The following is a 25,992-nucleotide window of genomic DNA, read 5'->3' on the forward strand; positions in this document are numbered from 1 at the left end:
GCTTATACCGTGCGTCGGCAAAGTGGCAGCTGCAGGACCAGCGACGCAGTACTGCGTCGCCAGCTGCAGGCTGATTAATTAGGAAGCAGCCGCTCGCGCGAGCGGCTGCTTCCTGTCAAATCACGGCGGGGGGCTCCGTGAATAGCCTGCGGGCCGCCGATGGCGGCTCGCAGGCTAAATGTAAACACAAGCGGAAATAATCCGCTTTGTTTACATTGTACGGCGCTGCTGCGCAGCAGCGCCGTAAGGCAGATCGGCGATCCCCGGCCAATCAGCGGCCGGGGATCGCCGCCATGTGACAGAGGACATCCTGTCACTGGCTGCACAGGACGGATAGCGTCCTGTGCAGCCCGGATCACTGGGGGGACAGGTAGGAGAGGGAGGGGGAGGGAATGTCGCCGCGGAGGGGGGCTTTGAGGTGCCCCCCCCCGCAACATGCCACCAGCAGGAGCGATCAGACCCCCCCTGCACATCATCCCCATAGGGGGGAAAAAGGGGGGCGATCTGATCGCTCTGCGTGCCCTCTGATCTGTGCTGGGGGCTGCAGAGCCCACCCAGCACAGATCCCATCAAACAGCGCTGGTCCTTAAGGGGGGGTAAAGGGTGGGTCCTCAAATGGTTAAAGTATACCTGAGTTTAAATTGTCTTAAACAGGACAGATTGGGTGGGGGAGGGCTGAAGGTCACAGGCTTAAATACTCACCTGTCCTGACGTCTTCAGGTGACATCCCACCCCCCTTTTCGGCTGTGCAGTTACGGCCATGTTTCCAAAATCTGCCGAAGCTCTGTGGACACCTCTGCCTGTGTCACTGCAGTCCTCTCCGAGCTCGGCAGCAACCAATTAGGCAGCGGCTGCTGAGCTGGGGGGCGGACCTGGTGACATAGGTGGGTGTGGCCAGCACCTTGGTGAGCACATTGGCAAAAAATTGCCAGGGACCAACACAGAGGGGAGGCAGAGCAATCGCCTGCTAGGAGGGAAGAGGTCAGAACAGGTGAGTATTAAACCCTGTGCCCCCCCCCCCCCTCCCATCCTCCATCATTAAGACAGAGCTTGTCAATTATAGCTTGGGTACCTTTTAACACTAACCCAACAGTCATCAATGTCTCACGGTAATTCTAAACCTAAATCCATTTGATTTAATGAGTCCCTTGCTAATCCGCCCAAAGATAACAATAAATGCGAGAGGCAGTAAGATCTCGCCTGCGCTAATATCTCAGCATCTAATAGCCCTGCTTCACCTAGGCAGCCTCATAATAAGCAATCAAAACAAGCATTCCGTTCAGCTCCATGATAGTTTGCCTTTCAACAACCTCATTTTTGCTTGTAAAATATTTTTCAGTGCAGTTTCTGCACATTTTGAATGCCATAAAAAAAAAATCAAATTTCTCATCATTAAGTCCTTGAAATTTTTGTGCTTCGAGTCTACAGATCGGCGCCACTGTCCATTGTCGCCAGTGAACACTAGGGGGCAGTAAAGGACTTTCATCAGTCCAAATGAAAAAAAGAAAAAAAATACAAAAATAAATAAATAAAGGAAAGAAAAGAAAAATTCCTGATCCTCTTGCATAGTACATGGCAGCCAGTTCCATGCGAGCTCAGAGCAAGGGTTGAGTGAAGCAGAAGGTGAAAATCGGGAAGGGTGGGGGGGGAGACTGCCAGAGATGTACTTGATGCTAATTTGAATGCACCCGTTAATGATCAAAGTGTTACACACTAATTACCAGCACTTACCTAGGAGATATTAAGTAATCTGTCTCCTTTTTTAACACCTAGCCATGATTCTCCTAATGAGCTTCAGACTGACTCTTTTATAAATATTTTATTTATTTATGGCTACATTTTTTCCCCGTTTTAAAGTTGATTTTTCCCCAGAGGTGTTGAGAGACAGATGAGAAGTCAAAGTAAAGAGAGAAAAAAAAAGTTGCTGTCAGTTAAGGATGTTCCCGCCGATGTCACTGTTAGTGGAGAAGAATGAGAGTATTCAGAGAGAACTCCAGGTAACAAGCAAAATCAAGCTTGGTTTTGAATCCTGTGTAATCCTGCCTGCTGCTGTGGCCTGGAGGCGTAGGGGGACTTTCTTTAGTTATTCATTGCAGCTCGGTGCAATCTAAATGCTAAATTGATAAGCTGGCCCAGACCTTCTGGTTGGATGGTCATCTGATTTGTGATTGGACCAACACCATCTCAAGCTCTGAAAATAGCAACTTCTCTCTGTCTGATGTGAAAACACTTCATCAGTTCTTTCAAACAACTTTAAAGGGATACTGTAGGGGGGTCGAAGGAAAATGAGTTGAAGTTACCCGGGGCTTCTAATGGTCCCCCACAGACATCCTGTGCCCGCGCAGCCACTCACCGATGCTCCGGCCCCGCCTCTGGTTCACTTCTGGAATTTCAGACTTTAAAGTCTGAAAACCACTGCGCCTGCGTTGCCGTGTCCTCGCTTCCCCTGATGTCACCAGGAGCGCACGGCGCAGGCACAGACCATACCGGGTCTGTGCAGTACGCTCCTGGTGCCATCAGCGGGAGTGAGGACATGGCAACGCAGGTGCAGTGGTTTTCAGACTTTAAAGTCTGAAATTCCAGAAGTGAACCAGAGGCGGGGCTGGAGCATCGGTGAGTGGCTGCGCGGGCACAGGATGTCTGCGGGGGACCATTAGAAGCCCCGGGTAACTCTAACTCATTTTCCCCTGACTCCCCTACAGTGTCCCTTTAAAGAAATTTAGATATTAATTCTGCATGTTTCCTTTTCCTGTGCAGACCTGATTCTTAATGCTATGAGTTGCTATGAGTTTTTAGTGTGATTTGCCTTCTTAAAACTGAAGTTATTTGCAATAACTCAGTAGTGACTGTGGTCTCCCACAGTGCATCACTGCTAAATATACAAATTATCTCTTTGTGCCCCTGAAGCCAGGCTTACATCCAGAACCGAAGTACCCTATACTTTCCTAGTGGTTTAAGGAGACCACAGTCGCTCACTTCTGTTTTAACCACCTCCCGGATCCCTGGTGCAGATCAGCAGTGGAAGAGTGGCACCTCCAGGACTGGCTAACGCTGATTGGCATCAAAGTCCTGGAGGCGGGGTTAACACAGCAGGGATCCGTGATCAGCCTGCCAGTCGCGATCGGAGCTGGCAGGCTGATTTTTCAAGAAAAAAAAGTAAAATATATGTATACAGCGCTGCGGTCTAGCACAGCGCTGTAAAGACAGCAGCCTTGTCACTTACCGTAACTGTCCCTCTGATGGGCTTACACTCTACTCTGTATCATAGGCATATATCTATGTATTTAATGTGTAGTGTATGGATCGTAGTGTAGGCCGGGCCAATTTAAGGGGGGGGGGAGAGGGGCTATAAAAAAAATATCTCTTTTTTAAAAACTGACAATAGCAGCAGCAATCAGAGACCTCCAAAAGACAGCTCTATTAGTGAGAAGAAAAGAAGGTAAAATTAATTTAGGTGCTAAGTTGTATGGCCGAGCAATAAAGCATTAAAACTGCGGAGTGCTAAATTCTAAAAAAAACGCCTGGTCATTAGGGGGTATAAAGAGGTTAAGAAGGTTAAAGGGACACTATCGATTAACGTTTTATTTTTTCAATTGAGATAAGAAATATTTGGGAAGTGCTGCTTAGTACTAGTGTATACATTTCACTGCTTATCTATTTGATTACTGTTATCGAATTCCTTTCACATTTTTCTGACAGCAGTCTGCTGAAATTCTGAGGGCAGACCAGCCATGAGGGGAGGGGGGATTACCCTCACAGTGCATCATTAACTCTATGGCCCATATGCAATTCAGTTTTTCACCTGAGTTTTCACCTAGGAGATAATGTTTCACCTTCTATTTACAATAACTATTAAACACCTTTCAACTAAAAAGAACCAAAAAGTAAATGAAAAAGTACTATCAAAATTATTTTGAGTATTTTCTTGCTTTCTGGTGGCTTAAAATGCATTTTATCGACAAGTTTAAAAATATCACCTAGGAGATAACTCAGGTGAAAAAGTGAATTGCATATGGGCCAATGTGTGCAGAGAGCTCAGTCAGAGACAGGCAGAGCTTTCTCTCACAGGCCCATATGCAATTCATATTTTCACCTGAGTTTTCTCCTGGGAGATAATTTTTCATCTTTGATTTAAAATAACTTTCCAGCACTTTTCAACTAAAAAAGTACCAAAAAGTAGGTGAAAAAGTACTGTCAAAATTATTTTGAGTATTTTCTTCCTTTCTGGTGGCTTAAAAGGCATTTTATTGACAAGTCTAAAATTATCACCTAGGAGAAAACTCAGGTGAAAAAGTCAATTGCATATGGGCCCCAGAGAGCAGAGGAAATGTATCTTATGTGCAACATAAACATTTGTAATACTGTAGTGTGTGTGAAACCTGATATCTGTTTTCAAATAATCTGATTCAATATGACACTGTTCTTAGTACACCAGACTGCAGAGATTTATACCTCTGCAAATGAGACATTCCAAACGTAGCTAAACTCTATGAATTAGCTTTTGCCTCTGATATTTAACATGAAAAGTAGGAACATGTTAACACAGCTACTTAGAGATTATTTGAACTTTGTCATTTTAAAACACTTGGGCATTAATAGTATTCCTTTAATTACACTTAGCATTGCTTTTTTTGTAGGAGTTTGGTCTCTTTTAGTCTCTTACTACTAGGAGACTTTTATAGTGGTTTTGGGTCACCCTGAGCTGCTTGGGTATTCCAGTGAGTTTTCAGAAACAGATTGTCTTGTTGCCATAAATGTTCAGCAAGGCTGACGTTTCATGAGAAACCCCTGGAGATCTTCAAACATCTCCACTTGGCACAATGGGGTCTTGACCAAAAACAACATGGGGCCCCATGGCCTGAAACCCCCACCCCACCCCAGAAGTGGCATTAGGTGGCAGTTTTGTTTCCTCCCCCCCCCCAAATATAGAACTTGCCCAGGGCCCTAGAGAAGGCTGGCAGACCCTCTCTTGCCCCCCCCTGTAAATGAATAGTGAACTCCTGGAGCACCCGCAAAGTATTCACAATGGAGCAACTCACCTATCTGGCGAATACACTTTAGGGGGCCCCACTATTAATGTGCAGGGAGGTGGGAGGGCTGGCAGTTGACTCTGAGGCCCTGGCCTTGCCCATATGGAAGCGCTGGCCCTGCCAAAAGAGATAACAAAAATTATTCAGCAAATGGCAATAACTACAAATCATATGCCCCCCCCCCCCCCAGGGAAACTCTAATGAGGACCCCAAACTTGGACACCACATTCCATCTCTCCCTATGGCTACCCCCACCGGGCCACCTGCATGAGGCTACAATCACACCAAATTGGGACTTTTCAGCAACCTCTCCTATGTCCAAATACTATTCTGGAGCAGCTACAATATTTTACCACCTAATAGGGGATGATTTCTAAACAATGAAAACCTATTAGACAGTTGGCATGTGTGAGTTATTATGTCTATTGGCATCTTCAGTGCAGCTCGACCCGTTGTCCATTGTTGGTCAGAGACTTTAAGCATGCATGGAAATGTTTGCCTTGGATTTCAAAAATAGCTTTTATTAATAGATAATGGTATAACCTACTTAAAAACATAAAAAAGCAATAAGTATGTGGGAGGGGGACAACCCTAAGGTCAAATATGAGCTGACTGCCAACCATTATGTGATACAATAAAAACATTTATATATATATATATATATATATATATATATATATATATATATATATATATATACAGTATGTATGAAGGAAACAAAGGCAGTGGTCATAAATATGGCCAAGGAGAAGCCATGTAGAAAACGTGCAAGCCTGCAATTAAATACCAGTGTATCTGTCAATGTCAGATGTCCCCAGGCCTGACGTGTATCATGGAGAACACCTGCTTTCTCAGAGACCATGACTAGTTGTTGGCCAATAGTTTGCTTCATACATAGGGACCTCAGGTGACTCGTACACTTTGGGAACCAACACAGACCATTTCCTTTCTCCTCCCCCTGTTATGGTAATATGATACTTTGGTGTGGAACTAGTATACCGGTATATGGCTTGACATTGTGTGAATTCATAGCATCCGTGTAAGAGAATTTTCCTATTGTATCACATAATGACCGATTACCAAACCCCTTGGAGTGAGAAAGCATAGCCAAACTCTGGTTATACGTGGGGGTGATAGATAGGCTGCCTGTTATGTTGCCAAAACCAACATTCGCTAACTCTTAGTGTTAGGCATTGTGTGTGTGTGTGTGTGTGCGTGTGGGGGGGGGGCTTTAGTGTTAGGCATAGGTACGCAGGGCCAGTTCTTCCATAAAGCACCATGAATTGCGTGCTTCAGGGTGGTGACAATTAGAGGGTGGAAAGAGGCGGCTCCCTCCCTTATTGCCCCCCTCTGGGCCACCTTGCACTCCCACCCATTTCCCCAAACTCCCCGGGCAGCAGAGATGTGATATGGCAGAGATGCGTCATGGCGCAACTCACCCAATCTCAGAGTTCTAGCGATGGGATCTCCAGCCACCCGTCCAGCATCCTGTACCCATGGCTACAACGGTGCCTCATGTTCCTGTTAGTATGTTATGTGCTGCCGGTTCACATGAGCCGCTGCTGTAGCCAGAGAAGAAGCATGAAGTGCGGCTTGTGATCCCATCTCTGAACATCTGAGAGTGGGTAAGTGACATAGTGCCACATCTATACTATTATTGCTTCTCTGCCTCCTGAGAGTGTTTGGAAAATGAAGCAGCACACTTTATTTTCAAGGGAGGGAGTGAAAGGAGGAGGGGGACAGTCACGAAGGGAAGCTGCCGCACCTAAGGGAAGCTGCCCATGGGTGAAAGTACATTTTGATTTAGGCTTTGGACTCCAGAGGCAGGACCATCAGGTGATTGCCGGATGTGCTTGGAAGAGGCCATTTTGAGGGGAGGAGGGGGAGGGTAGGGTGGCCTCACAATGTTTGTTTCAGGCAGCAAAAAGTCTAGATTCCTGCCCTGTAGGTACTGGGTAGGTAGGTTAGTGTTAGGCGTGTGTGAGGAAGTGTGAGAGATATGTTAGGTAGAACGATGGTAGAATATTGGTAACATTACCCATATTCTACAATTACCATTATCCAGCACCCAAGAGTAGAACATTAGTAATATTACCAATATTCTGTTAACGACTTTATCCAACACCCAAATTTCCGGGCACCTTTTTTCCATGTATGTGTCTATGGAAAGCCATTTATGGTGGTCTGAATCACGTAAATATTATACACAGAAAGCTGAAGGGGAGCTGAATAAACTCTGCACTGGGTTTCATAGCTCTGTAGCCTCACCAGTGGTTGAATTATGTTAGGTTGCCAACTTGGAGGTGAAATGCCTTCTACGTTCTAAAGATCTCCGGGTGTGCTCCTTATCACTTGGAACAAGCCACTGCATCTCTTGCTGTTTTTTGGAACACAGAATTACAACGTAAGCACATGAACAGACTGCATGTGAGACCGAACAGCGCGCTTCCCCCGGTGTAAGCTTGTCATTCTTGGCGTGGGAACGGCCTGTCATCTGGTATGCGTACGAAGATGCCCGAGCGATATTTCGCCTGATCTTTTTAGCACACTGTAATGAAATGTCCTGACCTTTCTATTTCACCCATTAAGATATAAATGAACATGTGGTAGCAGGGACTGGCGCATTAATCATAGTGTAATTTATGGAATCAAGAGCACTTGATAAAGAGCTGTTCATGTACAGCATCTGGAATTCTACATGTGTAAGGGAACACAGGCGATAACATAGAGTGTATCATGAAAAACATACTGGAGCGTGGAAGTTAAAGAGAACCTCTAATTCAAAACTTAAAATGATACTATAGTGAGTTGTTGTGTACCAGTCTGGTAATCCCTGTCCTGTCCTGCACAACCACATGCCCAGGATTATGTCTCTGGCAATACAATACACTTGCAGTGCCAGTGCACAGCTGACCACCAGTATAGTTTTCCATTGAGCAGAGGCAGTAAGCATGGCCAGGGACAGCACATACATTTTATGGTGACAGCTGGGTATCAATCCTCCTGCTCCAACTCTGCCTCTTCTTTGTCCTTCTCATTAAAAGACGAACTTTAAGCAAGTATTGAACTTCATTCCAATCAGTAGCTGATATCCCCTTTCCCATGAGAAATCTTTACTTTTTCTCGAATAGATCAGCAGGGGCGTCTGTACAGGGGCCGTACCTGGGTAATATAGAGCCTATGGCAAGCACTGAAATTGTGCCCCCCTTACCTCCGGTCAGAGCCCCCTTCCCCTCTAAAAGCAGCATCCTTTCTTGTGTAAATGTGTTATGGTTGCCTGTTATTTTTGGCTCGGGATATTGCTGCAGTTACTTTTATGGAAATATCTCTCCTTATTCCTTCTCTGTCCTCTTTTCTAACACTAAGCCAAGTGCCCCCTACATACATAAGTTAAGTAGTCATGTTCCCCAGATAACAGAATGAATCTGATCTAAGGTCTGAGTGATGGGAGGCATGGTGGCATAGCACAGGGGCAGGCCTGGGGGCGCAGCAAAGGAGCAGGCATGGTGCCCACGGTGCTGTGGCGCCCATGGCACGAGCCATGCCTGTACCCCTCTAGATACGCCTCTGTGTCTGTATGGCTGATATTATGGCGAAACCACTTCCACAGTGTGGTGTCAGGACCATAGTCCTGACAGCTTGCTGTCTGTGAACCTTGTTGCATTGTGGGAAATGACGGCTTTTTCCACCTGCCAAGCAAGCTATATCTCCTTTCGTGCAGAGAACTTTCAGTAACAAACAAATTCCATACAGATCACCCGGCAGAACAAAAGATGTCATTATCAGTTATACATTTCAGAATGTATATTTGGAAGAGGAAATATTTTACGATGGGCAAACACTGACTAAATAATCTATAAATGAATATTGTAAACAATAAGCAATGTTTTTCGCTACAGTTCCTCTTTAACCACTTGAGGATCAGCCTTTACCCCCCCCCCCCCCCCCCCTTAAGGACCAGCGCTGTTTTTTCAGATCTGTGCTGGGTGGGCTCTACAGCCCCCAGCACAGATCAAATGACAGGCAGAGCGACCAGATCGCCCCCCTTTTTTCCCCACTAGGGGGATGATGTGCTGGGGGGGGGGTCTGATCGCTCCTGCATGCTGTGGGTGGTGGGGGGGGGGGCACCTCAAAGCCCCCTCCACCGCAAGATTCTCCCTCTCCCTCTTCTCCCTCCCTGCCCGAGAAATCGGAGGCTGCACAGGAATGGATCTGTCCTGTGCAGCCTCTAACAGGCTCCCCGCTGACATGTGACAGCGATCCCCGGCCGCTGATTGGCCGGGGATCGCTGATCTACTACAACGCTGCTACTGTAGCAGCGTTGTAAAAATGTAAACAAAGCAGATTATTTCCGCTTCTGTTTACATTTAGTCTGCGAGCCGCGATCGGCAGCCCGCAGGCTATTCACGGAGCCCCCCGCCGTGAAATGACAGGAAACAGCCGCTCGCGCGAGTGGCTGTTTCCTGATTAATTAGCCTGCAGCCGGCGATGCAGATCTGCGTCGCTGGTCCTGCAGCTACCACTTTGCCAACGCGCGTTATGAGTGCGCGGTCGGCAAGTGGTTAAAGGAAACATCAATTAAATAATGCTGCCCCATGATATACTTACCCGGGGCTTCCTCCAGCTCCTTGCAGCCGGCAGGTCTCACGCAGCATCTCCGCTTGCAGCCGCTGGCCTGGGGTCCCCGCCGGTGCAGAGAGCGACTGTCTATAATGCCCCTGTGCAAGCGCCACTGTCAATCAGTCTACTGCGCCTGCGCATAACACTGCGGGCAATGTGGACTTGACTGACAGCGCGCACGTGCAGGCGCAGTAGAGGAGGTCGCCTCTGCACTTGCGGGGACACCAGGCCGGTGGCTGAGAGCGGAGCTGCTGCGTATATCCGTATTGCCAGTGAGTTGGGCACAGGGTAAGCCGAATGACGGCTCTTCCTGCTGCCACAAAACTCCCCGGCGGCATTAAATACTATTACCTCTCTAAATTGTTGCAACACAAAAGGAGATGTAATTCAGGGTTCAGTGACCGCCAGAGTCCCAAATTACCCTTATGCACCCCACGCATGAGACGCTGTTATGGGACACCCAGTTTCGGCGCTCAGCCCTGAGCGCCGTATGCCGAAACAACCTGCTTCATCAGGACTACCTAATCAGCTATGTGGTCTAGCTAGAGATCCAGAAAGCATGTGACAAAAATGGTGATCCATTAACAAGCAAATCCATCAGCTACCTACTGGAACCAAGGCTCTTTGGGCTCAGGGAGAAGAAAGTGGAATCTCAGGGCCAGCAGGAGGAAGAGGAAAGGTTTCCACTGTCAGCACTGGCAGATGACTGCCCAAAACCACAAGGCGAGGGGCTTTGGCCAAGAAAGAGCAAGTAGGCCAGGCCTCCTTCCTGTCACATGTCTCCATCTCTGTGAGCCTGATGGAGAAAGTGAAAAAGCAAGAGGAAGTTGTTGGCACAGAAAATAATGAGGAAATGGAGGAGCTATGCAAGAAACCTTCCACCCATCGCAAGCCATTGTGTGATTGGTGGGGCCATATATCATAATTTACCTCATGGGTAAAATCTAATTTTTACTTCACTAAGGTGTTACATATTTATCGAATGTTTTATTGATAAAACGTTCAATAAATCTATAACACCTTAGTGAATTTAAAATTAGATTTTACCCATGAGGTAAATTATCAAACGTTTGATAAAGTGTTTGATAAAGCTTAGTGAATTGAGGCCTATATCTCCAAACTTATGCTAGAACAGTCAAACATTGCATTACATTCACAATCATGTAAGAAGTTTGTTTTACTAAATATGATGTCACCAGTGATACATTCTGAAATGTAAATCAGGGAGAGGAAAGATTTTACAATGAGAAAATATGAAATAAATAGTTAATAAATGAATATACTGTATGTAATTGATAAAGAAATATTGTAAATAAATTGTATTCATTCTGTTTTTTTCACTACAGTACCTCTTTAAAGCGGAATGAAACCCAGCATTTCTTCTTTGCTCTAATAGATTATTTACAGCATATTATATACAACCAGCATTTTTTTTTTACTAGAACAGCATTCAAAGGGTTACCCACAGGACTTAGAAGTTCCCTGCCACAGAACTCACAGGACTTAGAAGTTCCCTGCCAGCAAAACTGGACGCATCCGGAGTGCAGATAATGTTATCTTGTATTTAATTGTAAAGTGAGGAATGTAAATAAACACTTCTCTGACACTGCAGGCTCTGCTGAATAAAGTCAGACAATCAGAAAGCATTTCTGTGTATGTTAGAGCATAAATAAAGCAGTTATAAATAAAATGCAAAGTCAGCTCTCAGAGAATTTATTTTTACTTTGGGAACGTATCATTTCTAAATGAATAATAATACTTATGCACAAAAGCAAATATGATAACCATATGGCATATAAAAAGTAGGAAAACATATTTTTATTGAATATTAGGGGCTTGATTCACAAAGCAGTGCTAAGTGTTAGCACGCTTGGGAAAAGCCCTGTATCACGCCTAAAGTTAGTTTAGGCATGATAAATAGCATTCACACGCAAAGTCCCGCGCGAAAAGCCGTGTGCGTGAAACGCCGCATCGCAGTGCGATGAAAACGGCGCACCCGATGCGCCTATTAGGTCGCATGGGGTGCGACCTTAACGTCGCATGTTTTGGGTGCGGGACCTTGCGCGCCATGTGATTTTAAAAAACAGTGCTAACCTACTTAGCATCCTGGTTAACACACCCAAAGTCTTTAGGTGTGCTAAGTAGGTTAGCACCGCTTTGTGAATTGAGGCCGATGTCAGGGTTTTATACGGCTTTAACTCACAGCAGCCACATGAGCTTGTCTTGTAAGTTGTAAATGAGCTGACTGTAGTTATGTGAGATATGAATGGTTGCTGAATGCTATTGCTCTGTGATCATCACTCTATGCACCAGCTCAGTGACTGCCCTCATAAGGTTAACAAAAAACAAGATGTTGACTCAATCCTAATGTTCAACTTTTCTGCGGAGCCTCAGCCCTCTTTCTTCTGCCTCGCCAATTAGAGCTGTCAGCTGATAACTTTTTTTTGGTTGTCTGAAAATTTCATCTGATAGAATAATTTATGTCTCGGCTGGAAAATGTCTGCGGAGGGCCCAGCTGTGCTCATTCAGGGCTGCAAACCTGATTCATATTCATGGTCCATGAAGACAAATGGGAGCTGTCAGAGGCAGTTCCAGAGAGCCCACTTCAGGGGTCGCTGCACCTCCCTCCACTCCCATCACCCCATCCCCAGCGTCAACATCTACTGGAGCCACACTGGGGTGAAATTATGCTGGAATTTCAAATTCTGTCTAAAGGTGCCTAAAGAATCTGATTAATGGCTGTAGAGACTAAAAATACGCACACGTGCTTCTGAACACTTGGGAAAGAAATGATTGTAGCAGAAGTTTCAGAAAAAAGACAGCTTTGCCCAGTGTTAATCAGATAAATCTGATCGTTTATAATTAATCAGCTAGGAATGTTAGATCGAAAATTGCGCAAAAGGTGGATCATCGCCACACCAGGCTGCCTCCGAATGGCCTCCAATCAGAGATGCGCTGAGCCCCCCCAGGAACTACAAACACACCTTGAACTCAAACAGAAGCTCTGCATATACACATCTCTGATGGAGGCCATTCGGAGGCGGCCTGGTGTTGCGCTGATCCTCCTTTTGCGCAATTTTCGATTTTTCAATTTTACTTGGTAGCGCACCCAGGCTATGCATAGACATAGGTTAGGATTTAGTTAGTGTTAGGCCCCTCCCATGGAGGATTGACTTCTTCGCAGTGGGAGGGACGAGTACTTAACCACCCTGGCGTTCTGATTAAATCGCCAGGGTGGCTGCGGGAGGGTTTTTTTTAAATAAAAAAAAAACTATTTCATGCAGCCAACTGAAAGTTGGCTGCATGAAAGCCCACTAGAGGGCGCTCCGGAGGCGATCTTCCGATCGCCTCCGGCGCCCAGAATAAACAAGGAAGGCCGCAATGAGCGGCCTTCCTTGTTTTGCTTATATCGTCGCCATAGCGACGAGCGGAGTGACGTCATCGACGTCAGCCGACGTCGTGACGTCAGCCGCCTCCGATCCAGCCCTTAGCGCTGGCCGGAACTTTTTGTTCCGGCTGCGCAGGGCTCAGGCGGCTAGGGGGGCCCTCTTTCGCCGCTGCTCGCGGCGAATCGCCGCAGAGCGGCGGCGATCAGGCAGCACACGCGGCTGGCAAAGTGCCGGCTGCGTGTGCTGCTTTTTATTTCATCAAAATCGGCCCAGCAGGGCCTGAGCGGCAGCCGCTGGCGGTGTTGGACGAGCTGAGCTCGTCCAGACCGCTCAGCTGGTTAATAGGTTGCATGCAAGCTGTTACAGGAAACCAACATCCTCCAGTGGTAGACAGGTCATGTGTATACTCGGTGTGTATTCGACCCCACAAGTGGGGCTTGCACTCTTTTGCAGGTAGGCACTAGTCTGTTTTTAAGTAGCCCTGCTCATTTCCTTGCTATGTAGGAATGTTACATGTTTATATGGATGCTGGCTGTCTCCACTGTGTCAATCTGTGCCACCTCTCCCTTCCCTGTGCCACATTTTGTCCTACTTTGTACCTCCTTCAGGCCCCCCATGCCACCTCTGCCCCCTGTATGTCCTTATGTCTCCCTGTGCCTCCTCCAGTACCCCTTTGTGCTTCCTTCAGTCCCCCTGTACCTCCTTCAGTACCCCTATGCCACCTCTGCCCCATGCCTCCTTCTGTGCCTATTTGTGCCTCCTTTGGTGCTCATGTGCCTCCTTCTTTCCCCTTGTGCCTCCTTCTGTCCCCTTGTGCTACCTCTACCCCCTGTGCATCCCTCTGCATTACTGTGTCTCTTTCTGTCCCTCTTTGTGCCTCCTTCTGTCCCCATTCTTTCTTCAGTGCCCCACTGCCTTCTTCTGTCCTCCTGTGCCTCCTTCTGTCCCCCTGCATGCCTCCTTCTGTCTCCCTGTGTGCCTTCTTCAGTGTGTCTGTGCAACCATCCTGTCTGTCTCCTGTTCCTGCTAGTGCTGGCTCCTCACTCTACTTATGTTGCATGTAATCATGCCAGGCACTAAGCGGAGTGGCAAGCAGACTAATTGAAACACAGTGAAGAGGTGAAAGCACAGCTTTTGCTGCACTATACTCTGCATATACACACTAAGCTGGGGGGTGCAGGAAGGGGGTGTGCAATGAATTGTGTTCGGCAGGTTGTTTATATCTTGGGTACTCCCTGTATTAAGCATCCACCTTATATGCCGCATCATTCATATTTGTTAATGTGTGTCTTTGTGTCAGGGACGTAACTAGAAATCACTGGGCCCCCCTGCAAAACTTTGGATGCCCCCCCCCAGATGTTGTTGCAAGAGGGGGGAAAGCTAATGGTAGCCCGAGGTGAGGTCGGGCCCCCTCCCCGCTGCTGTTTGTGCCTGCTGCTCCCCCTTCCTGCGCTGCGCCCCCTCCTGCTCCTAAAAATGGCCCTGGAGGGCCCCAGAGCCAGGGACTCCCCTCAGGCTTCTCCCCCTAAGGGCTCCCCTGCGGCTGCATCCCTTGCAGGGGCTATTGTTACGCCCCTGGTTTGTGTGTGTGTTCTTTTTTTTTGGGGGGGGGGAGGGGTCTTGACACAGAACTTCTTGCCTGGTGTGAGGAAAAGGCTGGGTGTATAGGAATACTGACAAAGTTGCAGAACCACAGTGTGAAGGCAAGTGGGAAGAGCTCATTCTCACGCGGGTTCTCCTTCTTGAGGTCAGGAGGGTCGCTCTCTACAAAAATGTACTAAAAGTTCCAAAGAACTTAAAATACATAAAACCGCCCCAGAAGATGGGCAGTGGCCAGTGGGGGATATATTGGGATGGAAGAGGAGCCAAAAAAGGTGGTTGTAGATTGCTTACCTAAAAGTAATAGAAATTACTTACCTCAAATGAAGAAAGCAACTTGCATATGGTAAAACACGTTTTCATGCAACTCTCAACAGATAACACATTTTGCGGGTCTCTGCCAGCTTCCTCGGATCAATACTATGCTAGTTCCCTCCTAGCTTCAAAACTGATCTGAGGAAGTGGGCAGAGACGCGGGGAAAAAAAACGCTCTCTGTTTCTGTTTCTATGCAAACCCTGAAAGTTGTCTTCTTTAAAGAAACAAATGCCCAGTCTCAGAGCAGCGGCAAATGGCCCATGGAGTGGTCACCCTTCAAAAAATTAGAGCTTTGTCGTGTACTGTTATTATTTGGATAGGAGAGGAAGTGCTGCTGGGTAGTAGAAGGATGCTATCCCAGGAGTTGGCAAGGTCGATACTGGAATTGGTGGTCAGCAGCATTCATTTATAGCTCAGGTTACAGGTAAGCTGTAGTGAGAGGAAAACGGAGGCAGTAGTTGTACATAGAGCTGTATGCTCCTAATTTTGTAATTATATGTTCTGCCATATACACAACTCAGCAGCCTGCTGCAGCTAATCAGTGCAATCTGTTGGGCGGGATGAGGAAGGCTTCTTAAATCCAAACCAAGTTGATTTTAATGAAGGTCTTGCAGTCTGCACTGGCCATGGACAGACACAGGTATCATCATCCCCCCAAGCCCTATTATACCTTCATTGCACTGGAGGTGACTGAGGAGCCAATTTTCCTTGTTTCCTACCGTCCCCGTGTTTACTCTTGCTGCTCCCTCCTTCAGGGCTGGGCCGAGGCAGAGGTGAGAGAGGCTCCAGCCTCAGGGCGCAGTGTAGGAGGGGGAGCACAACTCAGCTATCATTCCCCTATTGTGTTTGAAGCAGAGGGAAATAAGAAAATGGGATACACGACAATGACTGGAAGCCAGATAACTAGAGATTAAGGTGTTAGGTAGGTTTGGGGCCCTGGGGCACCTCTTAGTCTAATAGCAATACGTGTGTGATGTCTGGGGTGGGAGGGATGGGAGGGGCGCACTTTGGTGTCTCAGACTTGGGCGCTACAGGACCTTGTCCCGACTCTGGGTCTGCCCCCCCAAAAAACATGCAGAAAGTGAATACTGAATATGTTACAAAAATGGGATATCCACCAAGTATTCTGTATTTGTATTTATTTTTAAATAACAGTAACACAATATTGTGGTGTCAGATGCAACAAAAAGGACAGTGCTACTTTTTAACTGGAGAAAATACCTCTATAGCAATGTGAAAACGGTATGCGGTGCACATTTTCCCCTAACCTCCCTCCTTCCCCTGAGATATAGGTGGGGCTGCAGCTGTGATATGATTTACCGGCACATTATTTAAGCTTAAAGAGGAACTCCAGTGAAAATAATGTAATAAAAAAGTGCTTCATTTTTACAATAATTATGTATAAATGATTTAGTCAGTGTTTGCCCATTGTAAAAACTTTTAAATCCCTGATTTACATTCTGACATTTATTACATGGTGACATTTTTACTGTTGCCAGGTGATGTAGCTGCTGCATGTTTTTTGGGCAGTTGGAAACAGCTGTAAACAACTATTTCCCATAATGCAACAAGGTTCACAGACAGGAAACTGCCAGGAGTACCACGGTCCTCAGAGTTTCTTGTAGGAGGGGTTTCACCACAAAATCAGTCATACAGCTCCCCCTGATGGTCTGTTTGTGAAAAAGAATAGATTTCTCATGTAAAAGGGGGTATCAGCTACTGATTGGGATCAAGTAAGTTCAATTTTTGGTCGGAGTTTCTCTTTAACCACTTGCCGACCGCGCACTCATACCGCGCGTCGGCAAAGTGGCAGCTGCAGGACCAGCGACGCACATCTGCGTCGCCGGCTGCAGGCTAATTAATCAGGAAGCAGCCACTCGCGCGAGCGGCTGCTTCCTGTCAATTCACGGCGGGGGGCTCCGTGAATAGCCTGCGGGCCGCCGATCGCGGCTCGCAGGCTAAATGTACACACAAGCGGAAATAATCCGCTTTGTTTACATTTGTACAACGCTGCTAACAGTAGCAGCGTTGTACTGGATCAGCGATCCCCGGCCATCAGCGGCCGGGGATTGCTGTCACATGACAGGCAGGAGCCTGTTAGAGGCTGCACAGGACAGATCCGTTCCTGTGCAGCCTCGGATCTCCGGGGAAGGGAGGGATGGGAGGGAGAGGGGGAATCCTGCGGTGGAGGGGGGCTTTGAGGTGCCCCCCCCCCCCGCCAGCCACACGCAGGCAGGAGCAATCAGACCCCCCCAGCACATCGTCCCCCTAGTGGGGAAAAAAGGGGGGCGATCTGGTCGCTCTGCCTGGTGTTTGATCTGTGCTGGGGGCTGTAGAGCCCACCCAGCACAGATCAGCGAAATCAGCGCTGGTCCTTAAGGGGGGTAAAGGCTGGGTCATCAAGTGGTTAAAGGAAAATCTTGCTTTCCTAAAAAAAATTGAAAAATCGCCCATTAACATAGATTAGTGCTGCCCAAGTATGTTTGCAATTTAAAGTAATTAAAAAATAACTTTCCATTTAAACCTGTGGCCAACCAATACTTCCCCAATGTAAGCTTGTATTGCTCTTCTCTGCAGCTTTAGCAATATTGCTCTCCATACTCACACCAACACCTGGCAACACCTGGACTAAACCATTGATTGGCGGGGAACAAGCCTATCTACCAGTTTTTATTTGAAGCATTGTGGAATGTTTATGTTTTATATGCACGTAAAAACAAGATAAAACAGATGAAAGCCAGCACAAGCCAGAGCTTTGATAGAGTCTTTATTAAATTACAGCAAGTGTAACAGCAACTGGCACATGTCAAGCTGTTAAACATATATTAATATTATGAGTAGGATCCATTTGTTGGCTTAAAACAAATCAGTTGCTGCTACACCTGTTGCTTTAATTTACAAAATGTCTTATTAAGGTTATGGGCTATGCTGGCTTTCACCTGCCACATCCTGTACTGGATACACAGAGGAAGAAGAGGGGATATCCTATGCACAGCCATCATTGTATACCTCAGGCGGTGTGCTACCAGCTTCAGCAGGACTGTCTTGTACTGCACTTAAAAACAAAATAATTAAGCAGAAAATGCGTTGCCAATAGTTTGCCGTTATTCCTTGCACGATATAGAGCCAAAGTAACAGCCAACCAGAAAACAGTGAGTTTTCTTTAAAGAACTAGCGACACCCATGCTAACCTAGAAATAAAAAAACACACATATAAGTAGATAAATACTACTTCTACTTGCATAACAGATGTGTTGTGCTATCCACGTACTGATTCCTGTGAATTTTATAAGCAGAAAATCCTATTCTAGGCAGTGGCCATCTTGCCAAGCTAATGCTGACATCATATCCTCCCTAACTCTTGTTTCCCCCCCCCTCCCTTCTCTTGCTCATTGTGTATTCATTAGCTGCCCTCCTCCCAGAGTCTTCAGACACTCCCACTGAGGTGTATACTAGGAACTACGCTGTCTTATCCTACAATAACTGAGTCACCTCAGCCTTGCTTGTAAACACAAATGAGCAAAGGTGTTTCAGATAAGAAAGCTAGGCAGGGAAATAAATGGAAGAGGAGGAATATATTATAGATAAAAAGAACTCCCAGCATCCAACTCTTTGGCACTGTTTAGCACTAGGGCCAATGCTCATAAAGTATGTGATAACTCCAAACCATAACAGCAGAAAAAGTTTTGCAAGTTTTTAATGCAGGATTAGCATCTTTATCACTTAATACACTCAGACCAGTTGCCGTTGAAATTTGATTTTTATGGTGACAATACCGCTTTAACCAGCCGGGCGGTATGGACGAGCTCAGCCCGTCCATCACTGCCGGAGGCTGCCGCTCAGGCCCTGCTGGGCTGATTTTCATCAAATAAAAAGCAGCACACGCAGCCGGCACTTTGCCAGCCGCGTGTGCTGCCTGATCGCCGCCGCTCTGCGGCGATCCGCCGCGAGCAGCGGCGAAAGAAGGTCCCCCCAGCCGCCTGAGCCCTGCGCAGCCGGAACAAATAGTTCCGGCCAGCGCTAAGGGCTGGATCGGAGGCGGCTATTATTTAAAAAAAAACCTCCCGCAGCCACCCTGGCGATCTTAATAGAACGCCAGGGTGGTTAAGCATAGTGGTATTTACCTGTATAGTTGATTCTGAGGGTAATTTGAAGCCAGAGTAGACATTTGCAGAGAGGAGCAGGAGATGAAGAGTAACGAGGATGGATACGTTTTGCATGGGAGTCATGGTAGAAGAATACCAAATAAGGGGATACTCCAACACATTCAAGCAGAGAGATTGCGATGAAGGTGTTCATTTCTCAAGGAGTGATTATAACTGTGAGGTGTTGGGGCAGGGTGGGGGGTTGGGGGATAAGGAGATGAACTGACAATGCACAGCAGCGTGTGGATCCACCAGGAACATACCCCAGTGCTTAACTTCTTGTCTCAGGTCAGGTATACGTTAAAGCGAGTCTGTAACATTAAAAACAACAACAATTTACATACCAACATAGAGGGAAGCTTCCCATGTCATTCTTAACCCCATCGCCACTGGCTGGGAGTCTCGGACCCTCTGCTAGTTTGTGGCCATGGTATCCATGGGCAGCACGGTGACATAGTGGTTAGCTCTCTAGCCATGCAGCGCTGGGTCCCCGGTTTGAATCCCGGTTCGTATCCCAGCTAGGATGTTCTCCCCCTGTCTGTGCAGGTTTCCTCCTGGCACTCCGGTTCTCTCCCACATTCCAAAAACATACAGATAAGTTAATTGGCGTCCCATAAATTGGCCCTAGGCTATGATACATACACTACATGATATACACATAGACATATGACTGTGGTAGAGATTAAATTGTGAGCTCCTCTGAGGGACAGTTAATGACAAGACAATATACTCTGTACAGCGCTGCTTAATATGTCGGCGCTATACAGGGGCGTAACTAAGACCCACCGGGCCCCCCTGCAGAAATTTTAAGCGGACCCCCTACCACTGAGCCACCCCCCCCTGGGACCCGCTCAGGGCCCTTTTTGGGGGGCTGGAGAGGTTGTGTCAGAGGCTACAGAGGGAAGCATCCACGCTGGAGCGCATGGAAGGTATGTAGCTGCCGCTGCCCGCCGCTGCACACATATGGTTATTGAAGCTGGAAGGGAGCGCTGAGGGGAGAGCCCGAGGTGAGGGGGGGCATCCCCCCTCCCCACTGAGTGTGGCCATAGCTTTCCCCTCATGCTGTGACCCCTCCAGCCCCCCAAAACGGCCCTGAGTGGGCCTCAGGGGGGGCCCGGGCCCCCCCTGCAGGCGCATGGGCTGCTGCCCCTATTGTTACGCCTATGGCGCTATATTAATATTAAATAATAATAATAATCCTCCATGAATGAGCAGATTCAGTTCACTGCGCATGTGTGGCCATGCTTTCACATGTGCAGTAGGGCTGCACTCGTAAACGGGGGAAGGCACAGCCATGAGTACATACCCAACAAGCTCTTGTTGGATATGTTTGGAGGGTTCCTGATCCAGTGAGCTCCAAGAAGGGCCATTAAATAGCTTTCTTCTACATGGGTAAATATGTAACATTTTTTTTTCTTCTAATGTTACAGGCTCACTCTAACTTGCACACTAACCCTTACCATATTAGGTAGCATCAGCTCAAGGGCCAGATAAAAGTCTCCATCCAGAGGCGATATCTACAGGGGTTGCTGGTATGGCATGTGCCATGAGCGCCTCGTACTACGAACAATGCTCCATAGCATCCCTAAAATTTTCCATCTGCATTCTAGTTTTTATCTGGTGGGGCATTCTCCTGCCTGGTTACATTATTTTGGTGTACAAGCTGCCCATCTGTTATTCGAAAATATGTACAGGCTGACCTACAGCCATACCTCATTCGTACTGCTTCACCTCAACTTGGACTCAACTAATTCAACTAAGACTACACCTTAAATGTTGGTGCACACAAACATATACTGCATACATTCACATTCATGCTACCTGTTCAATGGGAAAATAAAATGTTCCCCCAAATCCAGTAGCTCTTCTAAAGTCACGACGCAGCCATCATACATGTAGGCCTTTTGGTAGGCCAAAAATACAGTCTACATGATGAAAAAGCAAACAAAAAACAAGGAATCTCAATGACTCCCCTACTGCCTGAGGCATAATTGAAAAGTGGCCTGTTGGGATGATAGGACAGTATGTAAATAGGAGTTATTAAAATTGTACTTCAGAGAATGTTGTATTAAAAAAGAGTAAAAGATCATTATGCTTCTGTGCAGATCAAAGGAAGAATAATGAGGCAAGACAACATTGCTATGATTTACGGAACGCTCGGAGGGAGGAGGGGGGGGGGGGGGGGCAGAGAATTCTGGGTAAGACAAATAACACAGAAAATACAAAGCACAAAGTTTAAAACATTGTTTGTTTGTTCACCCAAGCATAGCTGTGGTATGTGAGGACACTTAGTTAGATTGTTGTGGGAAATGTTGTGTTTTAGGAACAGTTTTTTTTGTTAGGTTTGAAAAGCTTGGTAGCTACAGCTCCCAACTGTCCCTCTTTCGGAGGGACAGTCCTTCTTTGGGAACCAAATCCCCCGTCCCCCTTTATTCCTCATTTGTCCCTCTTTCGAAACTCATGTACCGATCTATGTAAATATATGTGTTTTTCTACTTAAAAAATGTGTTCAATGGACTCTAAACTTTATCCTCATCCTTTAAATTGATATATTTCTGATTTTCAAGTGTTAACATGAAAGGAAAATGAACCAGGATAGAAAGGACCACTGTGGTTTGAATGATAAAACAACATATTTTTCTTATGAAATCTTTATGGTTTGTTTGACTAGGGGTGTACCGAGGGTGTGGTTAGGGGTGTGGCAGGGACATGGCCTAAGTGTTCCTTATCTCAAAAAGTTGGGCGGTATGGCTACACCCAGTCCTAGGTCCATTCATTGACTTTTGATACATCATCTTGCAGATGACATCCTTCTGCACCATCTTGGTCTTGGCCTACTTTGGCACTCTGCTTTTTTTCCCTACCACTCTGATCTAGACCTCCCTTACATTTTTCTCCCTTACCTTTACACCTTGAGCTAATCCCATTTTCTGACCTATCCCCCTATAGCTTGACACATCCCGTGCTGTTATCATTTGGGATAAAGTCAAGTTTGTCACCAATACCTGTTATCCAGTTCTGAGAGGTTGAAGTTTTTACATTTAACCCTTTTTGAGAATGGGTAAGGGATACAAATGTACCCATATATTCATTTACCCAAGGGGACACTCTTATTGCACAGGTTCTACAGCTTTCACCATAAGTTGGCCCCAATATGCTTTTGGGTGTTTAACAGGGGTGTAACTACAAAGCATGAGCCCCACCAGAAAAACTTTGATCGGGCCCCTTAATGTTCACAACCCTTCCTTTGCCTCTCTTTGGTGACCCTCACATCCTGGGAGCCCATCTTACAATGCTCATAAAACAAGTGTGAACATCAAAACACCTAATATGGAGTTTTAGAGAAAGTGAAGGATAGTAGTTCCCCCCTTCCTTACACATACACACACACACACACACACACACACACACACGCACGCACGCGCGCGCACACACGCACACACGCACGCACACACACACACGCACACACACACGAACCTGGTAGTTACCTCCTTTTCATGGACCCATAGAGGTGGAATTGGGAATAATCCACATGTTCGTAACGTTAGATAAGGTAGACAAGGTTCATCTATTGCCCCAACATGTCTGATCGGTTCACCTTCAGAAGATTTTGGACAGTTTTTCAATCCAAAGTCTGATCCAACATGTTGGACAGTCTCTGAGTGAGGGGACAGAGCAGTAGCAGTGGTGGATTAATGTCAGGATAGCTTTGCACTGCATTGAGCAGTATAACATCTGTGGCTCTATTGCTACTCGATTCCTGCTGAATTCTATTGAAATTGAGTTTGGTGTGTGCTGTAGGAATTACAGTCTCTCTGATCAAATTCCAGTCGGATGAAAATTGATTGGATTGGGAGGCTATAATCGACCCATGTATCGCTAGCTTTAAAGAGAACCTGAGACGAGGGTAGTAAAAGAATTCATACTTACCTGGGGCTTTCTCCAGCCCCATGAACATAGTTGACTCCCTAGCCATCCTTCTGGGCATAGACAATCACCCCTACGATCCTTGCCATTGCAGAGGGGCCCTGAGGCTTTGGGGACACTTCCTCCTCCATCTCTCCAACCTCAAGTTCATCACATTTGCAAAAAACCCTTCCCGTTCGCTCAAAAAATGTCCCTGCCACCACCTCTCGCCATACAGAGTAGCGAGTGAAGCAGCGTCTGGAAGCAGGAAAAAATGACAGACGCTCCCGCTACAGCAGAACACTTTTTTCCTGACATTCTCCCGCTTCCGTTCATATGACTCTCATAGGGTTACGGGGGCCCCATGCTGTTATTTTTGCAGGGGGGCCTATTAAGTCTAGTTAAGACCCTGCTTCCTGCTTATCGGCCCTGGGAATACACCTTCAGTCGCATTAGTCGGGCTCTTCTGCACATGCGTGCCCGCCACATTCACGACGCCAAGACCATTCTGCGTCTGCGCAGTGCCCCCCTCGTCTCAGCCTCTCAGGTTAGCTTTAATTGGGCCCTATTTGTTTGTATTAATCCTGGAAATTACTGTACTTAGGGCGAAATTTATTTCCATTTAGCAACTGTATGTTTCCTCTCAAAAGTGAGAAACCGTTTGAAAATACATAAATAGATTAAAAACATTTTTACATTGCTTTGAAGGATTGTTCGCTAAACAGACTTTCCTCCTGAGCCTAATTACTTATTGTTGTTCCTCTGGGGATGATCCAGTTCTGTGAGATTGCCAGTCTGACATTCAGCCAAACACACCTAAACCCATTAGCTTCCTTCATCGTAGGCTGGAGCCAAATCGGAGACGTTGGTGTGAGTCATCGGGAATGGATGGACTCTGTAGCAGATGTAATACAAACACCGAGTAGTCTAAACACTGGCACGGAATACGTGTTTATTAACACTGAGAGGAAGGTGGGAGCAGCAACAGGCAATAAAAGTGTGTGCAAAGACATCAAACAGTGACATATAGAGATACATATACAATGAGACTGAACAACAGATTATATGAGGTTTGATACTGGAGCTGGGAATAGAGAGGTACACTAATGGTATAGATCTATAGAGCGATAATGGCACAGAGCTTTATTACAAAACAATACCACTCTAGCTGATGAAATCACTTAATACTGTTGGAGGATCTGGCTTTTAAAGAACCATGAGAGCTCCGAGCGACACAGGGAGCCTAATTTACCAAGCCAAAGCATAGTAAAGCGGTTAGTTTGGTTGAAAAAATAGACATGCATCCATCAAGTTCAACCAGAAGGGAAAAAAACAAACAAAACATATCCCAGTTGATCCAGAGGAAGGCAAAAAAACCTTACAAGACCTTAGCACATTAACCTTAAAAGGGAAAATTCCACCCCGAATCCAGCTGGCTCTCAGATAAATCCCTGGATCAACTCTTCCAGAAATTACCTAGTAATTATAGTGCTCTTTAAATGCAGATATTATTTATTTATTTTATTTATTTATTGTATTTATAAAGCGCCAACATATTACGCAGCGCTGGACATTAATTTAGGTTACAGACAATATTTAGGGGTGACATACAGCAATATGACAATACAGGAATACAAGAAAACCAGATCACACAGCACAGTATGAGTACAAGGTAATGCTTAGTCAGTCACTGGATGGAGCACGGAGATTAGGCAAGTTAGGTTCACTCAAATGCATAGCATAGGTTTACAGTAATGGAGGTGCATGATCAGGTAGGACACAAAAGGAGGAGGACCCTGCCTAAAGGCTTACAATCTAGAGGAAGAGGTAGGGACACGAAAGGTGCCAGAGCTCAGCTGTGGGTTTAGAGCAATTGTGCGGGGTGGTAGGCCAGAGTGAAAAGGTGAGTTTTGAGGTCCTTCTTGAAGATATTGAAGGAGGGGGCTACCCTAATGGGTGGAGGTAGGGAGTTCCATAGTGTTGGAGCGGCTCTTGAGAAGTCCTGGAGGCGTGCATGGGACTGGGTGATGCGGGGACGGTCAGGCGAAGTTCATTGGAAGAGCGGAGTGAGCGGCTAGGTATCTCTGAGTAAGATCAGAAATGTAGGTTGGACAGGTTTTGTGGACAGATATAGAGTTTTCCATAACTACTTCCCGAGGTAAGATATTCCAGATTTTAACTCTTACTGTGAAGGACACATTTCTAAATAATAATCGAAATTGTATATGGTAGTGATATAGTGTGTGTGACGTGCAGGTACCAGCACTGGTAACAAAAAACGACCAACCAAAGAAGTGCAAACACAAACCAGTATATGCTGCTCAAAAACTGCACTTTATTTAGAGAATAATGTATGTTTAGAAAAATATACACACACCGTAAGTATAATTATGTCAGGAATAAAAACTGACATGGAAAATTGTTGCTGATACAATTCAAAATTGCTGCTACTGTGCTAGGCACTACAGAGGAACCACCATTGGATAACTAATCCATACTGCTAATGGCTGCCAATCAGAGAAAATAATCCTTGGTAATACCCCATTGTGTGAGCCCATAAGGAGACCAGAGTGTAGTATTGAATAATATGATCATAACCACTCATGGGAAACAGACAACAGGCGTGACTAGAGTTGAGCTGAAATTTTCGTAATTTCGCATTACTAAAATTACGCATGCGAAATTTGCGATTACGATGCGAAATTACGGTAGCGTAATTGCCATTAAAATCGTAATTGAAAATACTGTAAGCGTAATTTTCAACGCGTAATTTCGTGTTTCGTTCATGCCATAATTTCGCATTAATTGCTACCGTAATTTCGCGTTAAACCGTAACGCTCCGTATAATATAAAAAAGCCACCGACTTTAAGGGTTAATAGCAAAGCCCCCTTAAATGCTAAGAGCCTCAAATTTGGAGAATATATTAAGGAGATCAGGAGGAATAAGAGGAAATTTTTTTTTTCAAAAAGACCTTATAGTTTTTGAG

General features: G+C 46.1%; 1 protein-coding gene and 1 long non-coding RNA gene across 3 annotated transcripts in view; both read right to left on the bottom strand.

The window, feature by feature from the left end:
• CHST13 (carbohydrate sulfotransferase 13) overlaps positions 1-25,992 on the bottom strand; it is an 841,732-nt gene that overhangs the window by 747,052 nt on the left and 68,688 nt on the right. The gene's annotated exons all lie outside the window — the stretch shown is intronic.
• The window catches only part of LOC137531639 (uncharacterized), a 122,790-nt gene that overhangs the window by 53,063 nt on the left and 43,735 nt on the right, over positions 1-25,992 (bottom strand). For both annotated transcript variants that reach the window (XR_011023692.1, XR_011023693.1), the window contains exon 2: positions 5,040-5,147. This is a non-coding gene — a long non-coding RNA (uncharacterized lncRNA). The remainder of the gene's footprint in view (positions 1-5,039; positions 5,148-25,992) is intronic.

This window comes from Hyperolius riggenbachi, chromosome 9, assembly GCF_040937935.1.
Source record: "Hyperolius riggenbachi isolate aHypRig1 chromosome 9, aHypRig1.pri, whole genome shotgun sequence".
NCBI lineage: Eukaryota > Metazoa > Chordata > Amphibia > Anura > Hyperoliidae > Hyperolius > Hyperolius riggenbachi.